Below are 12,194 nucleotides of genomic sequence, written 5' to 3' on the forward strand. Positions count from 1 at the left end.
GAGTTGGATGGCAAGTCGTGGTTCTTTGTCTCGCCGGAGGTGGTCTGGGAATGGATGGAGGGCACGGTGAGAAGCCAAGGGAGAGATCACCCTGGTAGATCTGGCCAGCAAAGAGGTGTCCGCATGGAGGCGGCGAATAATATTTCAGCTGCGGACGACAGTCAGCTGAAGGAGCAGGACTGATGGCCCTGGTTGTGGTAATGGAGAACATAAACTCAGCTGAAAGCGCAAGTAGGGGTGTGCAGGGGGGTAGAAATGCCCATTGTTACGAGACTGTCTTACACTTGGGGATTTAATGACGTGATACAGACTGATGGGTTCATTGATGTGATATTAAAAGGTTTGGTTGCTGTTAAGTAGGGATGGCTAAACTATGAGTCAATTGCGATGTGTACCTACGGGAAGGAGGGTCAGTTCACCCCGCGCATCTTTAGCATTTCGGGGGGGGAGAGAGGCACTCTGCCATGTTTGGGTGTGGGTAGTTCTAAATCCACTGGCAGGGGGGGCAGGGAGGGGGGTTGGGACGGATGCGGGGGGTGTTTTGTAGTTCCTTATTATTTCCAAAGTGGTTGCGAGATCCTAAGACACGAGCTGAGCAGGCCGACCGGCATGCGCTTTGACGACGAGTTCAAATGTAACTGTACTGGTTTGCTATGCACTGATTTCCATGTTCGTTTTAAATGTGACAGACACAGGTGTGCGAGTGCTGCTTTTATTTGCATGTTGCATCATGACGTTTTGGCCGTATTGTTGACCTATCAGGCTTTAGATACTACCGTGCTTTGGGATGGGGGTTGAAATGGAATTAGTGCTCTCTGTCCTTTCTTGGAACGTCAATGGATTGGGGGACAAAATAAAGAGAGGTATTGTCCAGCAGTATCTGAAGAGACAGTCCCCAGATCTTGTTCTACTGCAGAAAACCCACTTGGTGGGTAACAAAAGCAAGGCTCTTAATAGATGGGGATACCGGCTCCTAGTACATGCCGACTATACCACTGGGTCTAGGGGTATGTGTAGTCTGGTTAAAAAAAACACACCATTGATTCTACAAAACACGTGGACAGATCCGGAGGGACGGTTTGCTGTGGTTGAAGACGGAGGGGAGGGCTCTTAATGTAGTTTCTGTTTACCTGCCACCGTCACTGGGCAAGGAAGCCTTAGCGGATCTGGGCCGAGTATTGATCAGACTTCCCGATGGAACATTGCTACTAGGCGGAGATTACAATATGACTATGGATGATAGGGTTGACAGATACCCGCAGAGGCAGGAGTCCAGACCAAACGAACTTACGGCGGAATTCACCGCAGCATTGGGCCTCTCAGGTGTGGGGTGGAAGCGTCAAACGGCAGATTCCATATTTACGTACTTTGAGTGTGCAAGGTAGTCTCTCCAAAATTGATTACTTTTTAACATATACGGCCTCAGTAGGTAATTTTAGGCACCCTCGGACGTTACCTAGAGGTATCTCAGATCATTCCCCTGTGGGGGTTGAGTTTACTCACGGGGAGCGGCAGTTACGAAGTACTATCGTTATTAAACCATGGCTGTTGAAAATACCTGATATCAAGGAGGAGCTCTGTGTGCAAACTGGGAACTTTCTAACAGAAAATCTAGGATCGGTAGACTCAGCACAAACTATATGGGAGGCATATAAGGTGGTCCTAAAGGGATATGCCCTGTCACTGAAAACGAAGTATGTTGCGAGATCTTGGTTCAGTTAGAGGAGGAACTTCGGGGGCTTGAGGCAGACCACGCACATAATCCCTCACAAGATACACTACATAGTTTGACATTGAAGCAAGATGAGTACAGGCTCAAAGCGCTCGAACACATGATGGCCAAACAGAGTGCTACCCAGCATAGGTTGTATGAGCTGGGTGATAGGGCAGGAAAGACACTGGCATGGTTGGAAAGGAGGGAACAGGGTACGAGGTGGGTGCCTCGGCTAACGTCGCCTAGTGGAGAGGTCCTCCATTGCCCCAGGGACATCGCAGAAGTGTTTGCAGACTACTTTGAAAGAGTATATTCTCCCTCCACAACTTATACAACGGAGGACTCGTGCCAGCTTCTAGTGCATAGTGATGTGCCAACTCTCTCGGAGCTTGACAGAGATGTATTGGAGGAAGACCTGACAAGTGAAGAAATCCAGAAAGCTATTGGCCAAATTAAGTCCAGGAAGGCGATGGGCCGAATGGCACCTCAGTTGAGTTCCTTAAGGTCGTGGCCTCTCAGGTTGTCCCACATTTGCGGGCAATGTATAAGGAAAGTTCTGATAGGGGAGTTCTGCCAGTAGACCAACGTCTAGCTAGTATAGTTGTTATTCATAAAGCGGGAAAGCCGGTATATGACTGTAGCTCGTACAGGCCAATCTCACTGATAAATTTAGAGGCAAAGGTCTTGACTACAGTTCTTGCCACACAACTTGCGACAGTCATTTCCTCCCTGGTGCACCCGGATCAATCTGGCTTCATGCTCGGGAGGAACACGGCTCTTAACATACACCGGCTGCATAATGTGATGGCGCGCAGGGACTTTTTGAGGGAAGATTCAGCTATACTGTCAGTGGATGCCTCCATGGCATTCGATTTGATCGACTGGCCATATCTTCTTGAAGTTCTCGTGAGAGTTGCGTTAGGCTCTAAATTTATAAGACGGGTAAAGCTGCTATATACTGACATCCAGGGGCAAGTGAGAGTTAACAACTATACGTCCTGAACGGTTATGCTACGGAGAGGCACCAGACAGGGGTGCCCACTGTCCCCAATGCTGTTTTCCCTTATGCCGGAGCCCCTGGCAGCCTGGATCCATCGTGACATGATGTTGCGAGGTTTCAGATGGTCATTGGAGTGTGAGGACAGAATATCCCTATACGCCGATGACATATTGCTATACCTTGCCTCCCCATACAAGTCTATCCACACAGTTCTCAATATTTTTACAAACTTTGGGAAATGCTCGGGATACGCAATCAACTGGGGTAAATCTGTGCTATTTGTGTTGCATGGACAGACTCCCCGTCTCCCTAGAGACAGCACGTTAGTGGTTGCAGCAGATGAATTTAAGTTCCTGGGAGTATATTTCGTCTGACCCGGCTCTCTTTTACAGCCGCAATTTGGCGCCCCCGTTGGCTAGATTGCGAACAGACGTTAAGCATTGGAGGTCGATGCCTCTGTTGTTGGTAGGCCGCGCTGCTCTTTTTAAAATGTTGTCACTCCTGCGATTTTTATATATTCTCCAGAACTGCCCGCACCGAATTCCGGATGCGTACTTCGTGGCTGTTGAAGGGGAGATACGTACACTGCTGTGGGATGGTAAGGCCCCTAGGATTGCTCTTCAGAAACTAATGAAGGGGTGGATTGATTGGGGGATAGCGTTGCCCGACATTTGGATGTACTATTGGGCCTCTCAGTTGGTGGCTGTAAATCATTGGATGTACGCCCTGCCAACGGACCCGTCATACGTCTTGGATAGGTACCAGTTGGATCGCTTGGGTTATCTGGGTGCCCTGTATTCCCACACCAAGAAGCAAAGATATATTGGCCCAATATTGCACACGTTGCAAATCTGGCAGCTGGCTAATTCGCGGCTGGGATGGGCTGGTCTTCTCACTAAGGCAACGTCACTATGGTACACTCAGAAATTAGGCATGTTGTGCTATCAACTAGGATTTGATAGGTGGGATGTAATCGGCATCTCAACAGTTAAGGATTTGGTTAAAAAAGCAGCAATTGGTGATGCTGGGATACACATTAGTGAAGAGGAAGCTGGCAAGGTGATGGGGTGGAGTGGCGCCACCCGCAGTGTCAGTGTAGCTGAAAGAGTTAGACAGGTGTATGATAGCGGAGAAAGAAGTCTTCATAACCAGAGGATGCTCGAGGAAATGGGATAAGAAATGGTTGAAACGGAACACTCACAGGGGGGAAATTTGTGTATCACCCATGGTGGAACTGGAAATGCGAAGAACTAGAGACGGATATGTAACTGTTTATTATGTCTGTTTTGCCAACCTTTGTACCATGTACGGTGCTGACTACAACTTGCGATTACCATATTTAATTGCTGTTTACCTGTCTGCCATGAACTTTTATGAATAAAAACATTTTTTTTTTAAAAGGGAGTTTTAGGTTTGGCAAAAGGTTTATTTTGCTAGGTCAAATTGGCAGCTTCAAATTGCACACAGGCCGCAATGGCAGGCCTGAGATATGTTTTAAAAGACTACTTAAGTGGGTGGCACAATAAGTGCTACAAGCCCACTAGTAACATTACATTTAGTGTGCCTGGGTACATGTTGTACGACTTTACTAGGGCCTACAAGAATATTAAATGTGCTGTAAGGTGTGGGCTACTCTTACCATGTTTTAAACAGTGAGCATAAGCTAATTAGCACTAGAGAGCAGAGGTAAAGTCCACAGAGTCCTAGAGCCAACAAAAATGAATTTCAGCAACTGGAGGGCATTAGGCAAAAACTTTGGGGAAAACAACCCTAAAGGCTGACAGGTCTAAAATGTGCCTCACCACCACCCTCGAGCTGAAATTGGGGAGAATAATTGTTTGTCATGGGAGTTCTCATCACTAAGGTGCAAGAACCTGGATAGACCATCCGCATTGGAGTGATCTAACCTAGGCTGATGTTCCACGGTAAAGTCCATTCCCTGTAGGGATATGGACCACGTCAATAGTTTAGGATTCTCACCACTCATCATCATGAGCCATCTGACCGGCCTCTAGTGTGTCTCAACATGGATGCGAGTTCCAAACACGTATGGTCTCATCCTCCTCTGTTCCCTCTCAATTGCACTCCACCTCTGTTCGCTGAGAAATAGCCTGCTGCTCACTAAGGTCACAGCTTTGTTTAGGCCCTCTTAATTTAGATGTGAGAGCATAGCCCCTATGCCATGCTCTGAGGCATCCACCTGGGAAATAAACTCCAAGGAGCCAGGGTCCTCGATTACTGGTTCTGTACAAATGGTATTTCTTCAGGGTATTGAAAGCTTTCTGGCAGGCCTCTGTCCTGTTCACCTTCTTGTGCCGCTTTTTGGAAGTCTGCTGAGTCAAGGGGGAAACAATGGCACCAAAGCCCTTGAGAAATCTCCTGTAATATCCGCTGAGGCCTAGAAAGGCTTTCATCTCACTCTGAGTGCAGGGAGGTAGGGCTTGCCAAGCCAGGATAGTCCGAGTCTGTGCTTGGGTGGGCTGTACCTTACCCACTGACCCTGATGCAGAGCTCTACTCCAAAAATAATTTCTGAAACCATATCACTTATCCCTGAATCACCAGAACATACATTCACTCACCAGTGGGGCCCATATCACTGTGAGTTCCGTTCGCACAATTTCTATCTCCCTCTTGGGATCAGTGAATCTCAATGGAGAGCTGCTGTATCATAGTGAAATGTCTAAATTAACTAAACGTTTATATTATATATACATCTGCAGTTTTAAAAGTTTACCATGGTTTTATCATCTGAAAATATACATTTAGACATATCGCCATAAGGGTCGATGAGTCTGCTAGTAAACAAATTAGGCGTAGGAAAACTCGAGACAAGCTTTAATTTCCCATTTATCTAATTTTATTAGAGCAATTTAATATTTCTAAAAGTTTCTTTTCTTTATTTATTCATTTAATCTTTTAATGGCATTTAAACGAAAGTTTTAGTTCAAAACAGTTAATTTCATTTAATTTAGAAAATTTCAGAAATAATGTTAACATTTTAGGTTCAGAACAAGTATTAGCAAAAGACAGATAGTTCCCAAAGTCCATTCTCCTAACTCCCTAAGTAAAATCATAAGTCGAGAAAAAGGGTCTTACATCACAGGAACATCAGTAATCCGACAGCATCTCTGGAGGAAATTGAGAAGACGTTTTTTACTCTGTAAAATCAGCACTTATTAAACCTTTTTTAATAACTCTATCTATCTAAAAGAGACCTCGTTGGTCAGTTCAGGGGTGGATGAACATACCACTATCTCCACATTATACTATTTCTTCCTGTCAGAGGTTTTTTAATGCCCCATTGTCTCTCCAAGTCCGGCCTTGTCGAGTTTCCTTAACTCGCAACTTCAAGTAAAATTCTCACGTTCAGAACCATTGCTCTCATCATTTGGCAGCCATCTTGACTTCCAGGCCACAGCGGCCTTGAACTGCCTTCCGCACAGGCCCAAGCAGCTCGCATTCATTCTCATCTCTTCGGCTGCGCATGCGTTCTGCCTTTGGCAGTCACAGTAAACTGGAGACTCCATTTTGTCACAGGCCTCTCGAGTCAGAATGGGAACTATCATAGAAACAAACACAAATAAACGTTACATTTTGAAAAATAGCCTTTCTGTTTACCTCCCCCCTTAAGGTTTTCCCTATTAGTAGTTACCTAGCAGATAAGCAACACTTATGCGTGAAATACTCACTTTAGGTCCCATTTCTGGCCACAAATACATAAACAAAAGCACATTTATGCTTCATTCCATTATATCAATGCAGCATATTACTACAGGACACGACAAAATTACATAGTTAGTTAATTATAATTGCAACATAAGCAGAGATTAGTTTCCCACGTGTGTATATGTTCAAGTTTTAATTCTAGGTTGGTTATTCTCATGCACCACTCTATTAGTTCAGATTACATGTTATAGAAGTGTGACTTCACAAGGGGCATACAAAATTTTGTTTCTCCACCTTGCTCCATCAACTCCCCCCTTTGGTGATTTATCACCAAATATCTCCCAAAATTTGCAAATTTTATTCAAAACATGTTTCAGGTTCTTCAGGTTATTAAGCCTTTATACTTTAGTATCTTTTTCTTTAGTAACTTTAAAAATCTTTTCTCGAAACTCCTCCATTTCTATGTCACCCTTTTCTCTTTCCCTTTCTCGTTTTTCTTGAATTATCTTCTTTAATGACTTTCTAACATTCCTTCTTTTTCTGTATATGCAGCATAATCTTATCACTAAAATAGCTAATACTATGACTGTTACTGGAATTAGTATTTTGCCTATAATTGAACTACCTATTTCTTGAAACCAATGTTTAACTGCTGTAAAACCTATATTAAGACGGTCAAGAATACCATCAACCTCAAATGGTTCAATTTATAATGTATTTTTCAATATTTTGACTTTTGTCTGGAATATAGGTACAACAATGATGCACCTTTAATATCCCACAGACTCCTCGTCCTTTTGCCAATATAATATCAAGAGCAAGACGATTTTGCATTACCATAGTTCTCATAGTAATCATTTCGTTGTTTACCATTAGGAATCCACCTGCTGTGTCTGTTGACAAACAATCTACTATCGTTGACAATATTCAAATTCGATTTGCATTGAAAGATATTCCCACTGCTGGTATCAGTGCTCCAAAAACAACACCTATTATTTCTTTAACACTCTCTCTTTTTCTACGACTTAACGGTTTACCTATCTCATGTATGCCATTTGTTCCCCTATCTACATGAAAGATTTTTGGAAAGACCAAACCCACATAGCATGTCCCATACCAATGGTCAGGCAACCTGTAATAAGCCTTGTTCCCACAGATAAAATAAATTCCAGGAAAAACAGAATAATCTCCTCCTTTAAATCCCCAACCCCCTATTATTCTATAGGTATCTTTACATTGACTCGCTCCTACAAAATGATTATCATACACAGTATTATCTCTCCTAATACAGAATTTTCCCATCAATGGAGTGTCAATATTTATAGCTACATTCACATTTCTTTCATCAATATTTTCATCATTGAATGTCCAATATTTCGATTTCTCATGTTTCACCCTTTCTTTACGCTTATAAGCTATTCTTCTCTCTTCAACCATGTCTAAAAATACCTTTTCCTCCACTCTCATTTTACATGTCAGATTATTTTTAAAAGCATGGTCATGACTTAATTCGTCCATTTCTAGAAAATATTCTCCCATAACTGTAGCAGGCTTTCTTTTATTCAGTGTCTTGTCAACTTTTAACTTTGCAAATACTTCATCTGAATTAGAATAATGGTATTCCAATTTACCTGTTTGGTAAAACAGGCTTGCAATCACACTACATGTAACCCCATATGTAAGTGGAAGGTGATGGTAGGTCACCCCCTCAGAAACAGATGCAGGCAATTTTACACACACATAACAATCACTTGCATCCATTGTTCTAACATACTCTGATAACTATTTTGAAAAAGTATTCTTTGAAAAATCGCTTATCAAGCTATCCTGATGTATCTCTGGCCTATATATATGCTGTTTGTTAGATTTCGATTCGGTCTCCTGTTCGCTTGAACTTACATTCTTTTTCAATTTCACTAAGCTATCCTGCACAGGAATTACAATAGCCAAAATTATCCATATTATCGTGAATAATCCAGTACAAACCATGCATAACCTGCAACATTTTCTAAATATAGAACATTTTGTCTTGTGCTCGTTATTAACCATTTTTTAAAAAATTTACACAGCAATTTTACTAACAATTTTTCTTTGACCTTGTGTCACCTACAGAATTAGTTTTGTCTACAGAGTTAGTTTTGTTGCTCCTAACAATATTTCTTCAAACTTATGTCAATTATTCCCCTATCTACATGAAAGCCTTTCTTGTGCTCTCCCTAGTGAGAGACACTAGGGCTGCGAGCGTTTTTGTACCAGAACTGATTTGCTGCATTTTACATTTGTGATTCTGTATTTTAACAGCCAAATAGATCGTTTTTATCAATTTTACTGGGGGGCTTCTAATTAGTGAATTTTAACTGGGAATTTACTGAGGCACACTGACACTTCTTCTCACGCCTATATTCTTTTCCCTGCCTCGCCCAGCCGTGTTGTTTGATCAGGTGCTGGCGGCGGCAGGCGCCATTTTAGGTGTGGCTGGGGGCTGCGCTCTAGTCGCGCCGGACTCCCGCCCTCCCAGGTTACTTAGGGCTGCTCTGTTAAGCCCTCGCTGCCTTTCTTGTGCTCTCCCTAGTGAGAGACACTAGGGCTGCGAGCGTTTTTGTACCAGAACTGATTTGCTGCATTTTACATTTGTGATTCTGTATTTTAACAGCCAAATAGATCGTTTTTATCAATTTTACTGGGGGGCTTCTAATTAGTGAATTTTAACTGGGAATTTACTGAGGCACACTGACACTTCTTCTCACGCCTATATTCTTTTCCCTGCCTCGCCCAGCCGTGTTGTTTGATCAGGTGCTGGCGGCGGCAGGCGCCATTTTAGGTGTGGCTGGGGGCTGCGCTCTAGTCGCGCCGGACTCCCGCCCTCCCAGGTTACTTAGGGCTGCTCTGTTAAGCCCTCGCTGCCTTTCTTGTGCTCTCCCTAGTGAGAGACACTAGGGCTGCGAGCGTTTTTGTACCAGAACTGATTTGCTGCATTTTACATTTGTGATTCTGTATTTTAACAGCCAAATAGATCGTTTTTATCAATTTTACTGGGGGGCTTCTAATTAGTGAATTTTAACTGGGAATTTACTGAGGCACACTGACACTTCTTCTCACGCCTATATTCTTTTCCCTGCCTCGCCCAGCCGTGTTGTTTGATCAGGTGCTGGCGGCGGCAGGCGCCATTTTAGGTGTGGCTGGGGGCTGCGCTCTAGTCGCGCCGGACTCCCGCCCTCCCAGGTTACTTAGGGCTGCTCTGTTAAGCCCTCGCTGCCTTTCTTGTGCTCTCCCTAGTGAGAGACACTAGGGCTGCGAGCGTTTTTGTACCAGAACTGATTTGCTGCATTTTACATTTGTGATTCTGTATTTTAACAGCCAAATAGATCGTTTTTATCAATTTTACTGGGGGGCTTCTAATTAGTGAATTTTAACTGGGAATTTACTGCGGCACACTGACACTTCTTCTCACGCCTATATTCTTTTCCCTGCCTTGCCCAGCCGTGTTGTTTGATCAGGTGCTGGCGGCGGCAGGCGCCATTTTAGGTGTGGCTGGGGGCTGCGCTCTAGTCGCGCCGGACTCCCGCCCTCCCAGGTTACTTAGGGATGCTCTGTTAAGCCCTCGCTGCCTTTCTTGTGCTCTCCCTAGTGAGAGACACTAGGGCTGCGAGCGTTTTTGTACCAGAACTGATTTGCTGCATTTTACATTTGTGATTCTGTATTTTAACAGCCAAATAGATCGTTTTTATCAATTTTACTGGGGGGCTTCTAATTATTGAATTTTAACTGGGAATTTACTGAGGCACACTGACACTTCTTCTCACGCCTATATTCTTTTCCCTGCCTCGCCCAGCCGTGTTGTTTGATCAGGTGCTGGCGGCGGCAGGCGCCATTTTAGGTGTGGCTGGGGGCTGCGCTCTAGTCGCGCCGGACTCCCGCCCTCCCAGGTTACTTAGGGCTGCTCTGTTAAGCCCTCGCTGCCTTTCTTGTGCTCTCCCTAGTGAGAGACACTAGGGCTGCGAGCCTTTTTGTACCAGAACTGATTTGCTGCATTTTACATTTGTGATTCTGTATTTTAACAGCCAAATAGATCGTTTTTATAAATTTTACTGGGGGGCTTTTAATTAGTGAATTTTAACTGGGAATTTACTGAGGCACACTGACACTTCTTCTCACGCCTATATTCTTTTCCCTGCCTCGCCCAGCCGTGTTGTTTGATCAGGTGCTGGCGGCGGCAGGCGCCATTTTAGGTGTGGCTGGGGGCTGCGCTCTAGTCGCGCCGGACTCCCACCCTCCTCACACCCTATATAATGTGTCACACGGCCAGACGGCGCAGCGGGCTGGCGCAGCGGGCGCGCCGGATGCGCGCCGAAGCCGCGCCAAAGCCAAGCCCGTCTGCGCCCGTCCGCGACCGGACACGGCCTAGGGCCACACCCCCTGTCCCCGATGGCAGAATTACCTGGAGCAAGAGCGATTTAGTAAGTCTCTCCTCGCACACATGTACCCCGGGCCTCCATAGCATAAGGGTTGGGGAGACCGAAGGATGTAAACACTGCCAATTTCGTTTTAGCACCACGCTCGTTAACTCCAGGGCTAGCGCCTCCTTGTTGTCCTGCGGCCTGATCAATGCCAGATCGCTTTGCTGCCACAGACATGATGTATATGACCTTCTTATTGATAAACATCTCGATCTGTTGTTTATCACAGAAACCTGGCTAGAGGCCAACTCTGATCCTGATGTGGTCCAGGCTCTACCAGACGACTATCAAATGGTGCGCCTGGACAGACCCCTAGGCAGAGGAGGAGGAATTGCGATCGCCTTTAAACAGCAATGGGCCTGTAAACTCGAACGAGTCAATCTGGCAGGTTGCGAGGCAGGTATCTTTAGCATAAACATTGATGGGAGCACGACGATCAAGGGTCTGCTAGTTTATCGCCCTCCAGGACCTATGTCCAGATTCAAAGGGAATCTTTTAGAGTGTGTTACTGAATCAGCGATCAGGAGGGATAAGTTTCTATTGTTAGGAGACCTAAACACACATCTTGACGACCCATCAGATAAAGGAGCGGTGGAGTTCCGGGATGAACTTCACACCCTACAGCTGGAACTAAAGGGGCTGCTTCCTACACATAATCGCGGGCATCTGCTTGACCCAATATTTGCAAACTGGGAGGATGTTTCAGTTGCTCCCCCAGTGCCCCTGCCTTGGACAGACCATTTTTTGGTCCCATTTGCCATCTTCCTGCCCAAATATAAAGCCAGAGCCCCCACCCCTCTCAATTATCCTCGGCGTAGGTGGGCAAGATTTTCCCTACAAAACTTTAATACGGCCCTCACGGCGGAAGGTCCTCCGGGAGGCAATGATGTGAATACAGCGAATAGGTTGCTTAACGACCGTATTATTGCTGCTTTGGACTGCACAGCCCCGCTGGGACGTCCAACCAAAGGGGCACAGAGACAAAGAACGGCCCCCTGGTTTGGCGAGGTGCTGCGCTGTGCCAAAAGGGACTGCAAACGTGCAGAAAGGCAGTGGAGAGTGGCATACGACGACCGGATGAAAGAGGCCTATCTCGTTAAGAGACGTGCCTATCACAACAAGATCCGGATAGAGAAGGCCACATACTATGCTGACAGAATCCACGAGGCAGAGAACTCGTCCAGGGAACTGTTCAGCATATATAAAACCCTGGCTACCCCTAAAACCTCTACCTTAGAGGATGACTACTCAGTAGCAGCATGCAATCGCATTGCGAACTACTTCGGAGATAAAGTATCCAAGATCTACTCTGCTTTTCCCCTTATACCTCCTGCAGCGGAAATGTCAGCAGACTT

The sequence above is a fragment of the Lissotriton helveticus genome, chromosome 1_1, assembly GCF_964261635.1.
Source record: "Lissotriton helveticus chromosome 1_1, aLisHel1.1, whole genome shotgun sequence".
NCBI lineage: Eukaryota > Metazoa > Chordata > Amphibia > Caudata > Salamandridae > Lissotriton > Lissotriton helveticus.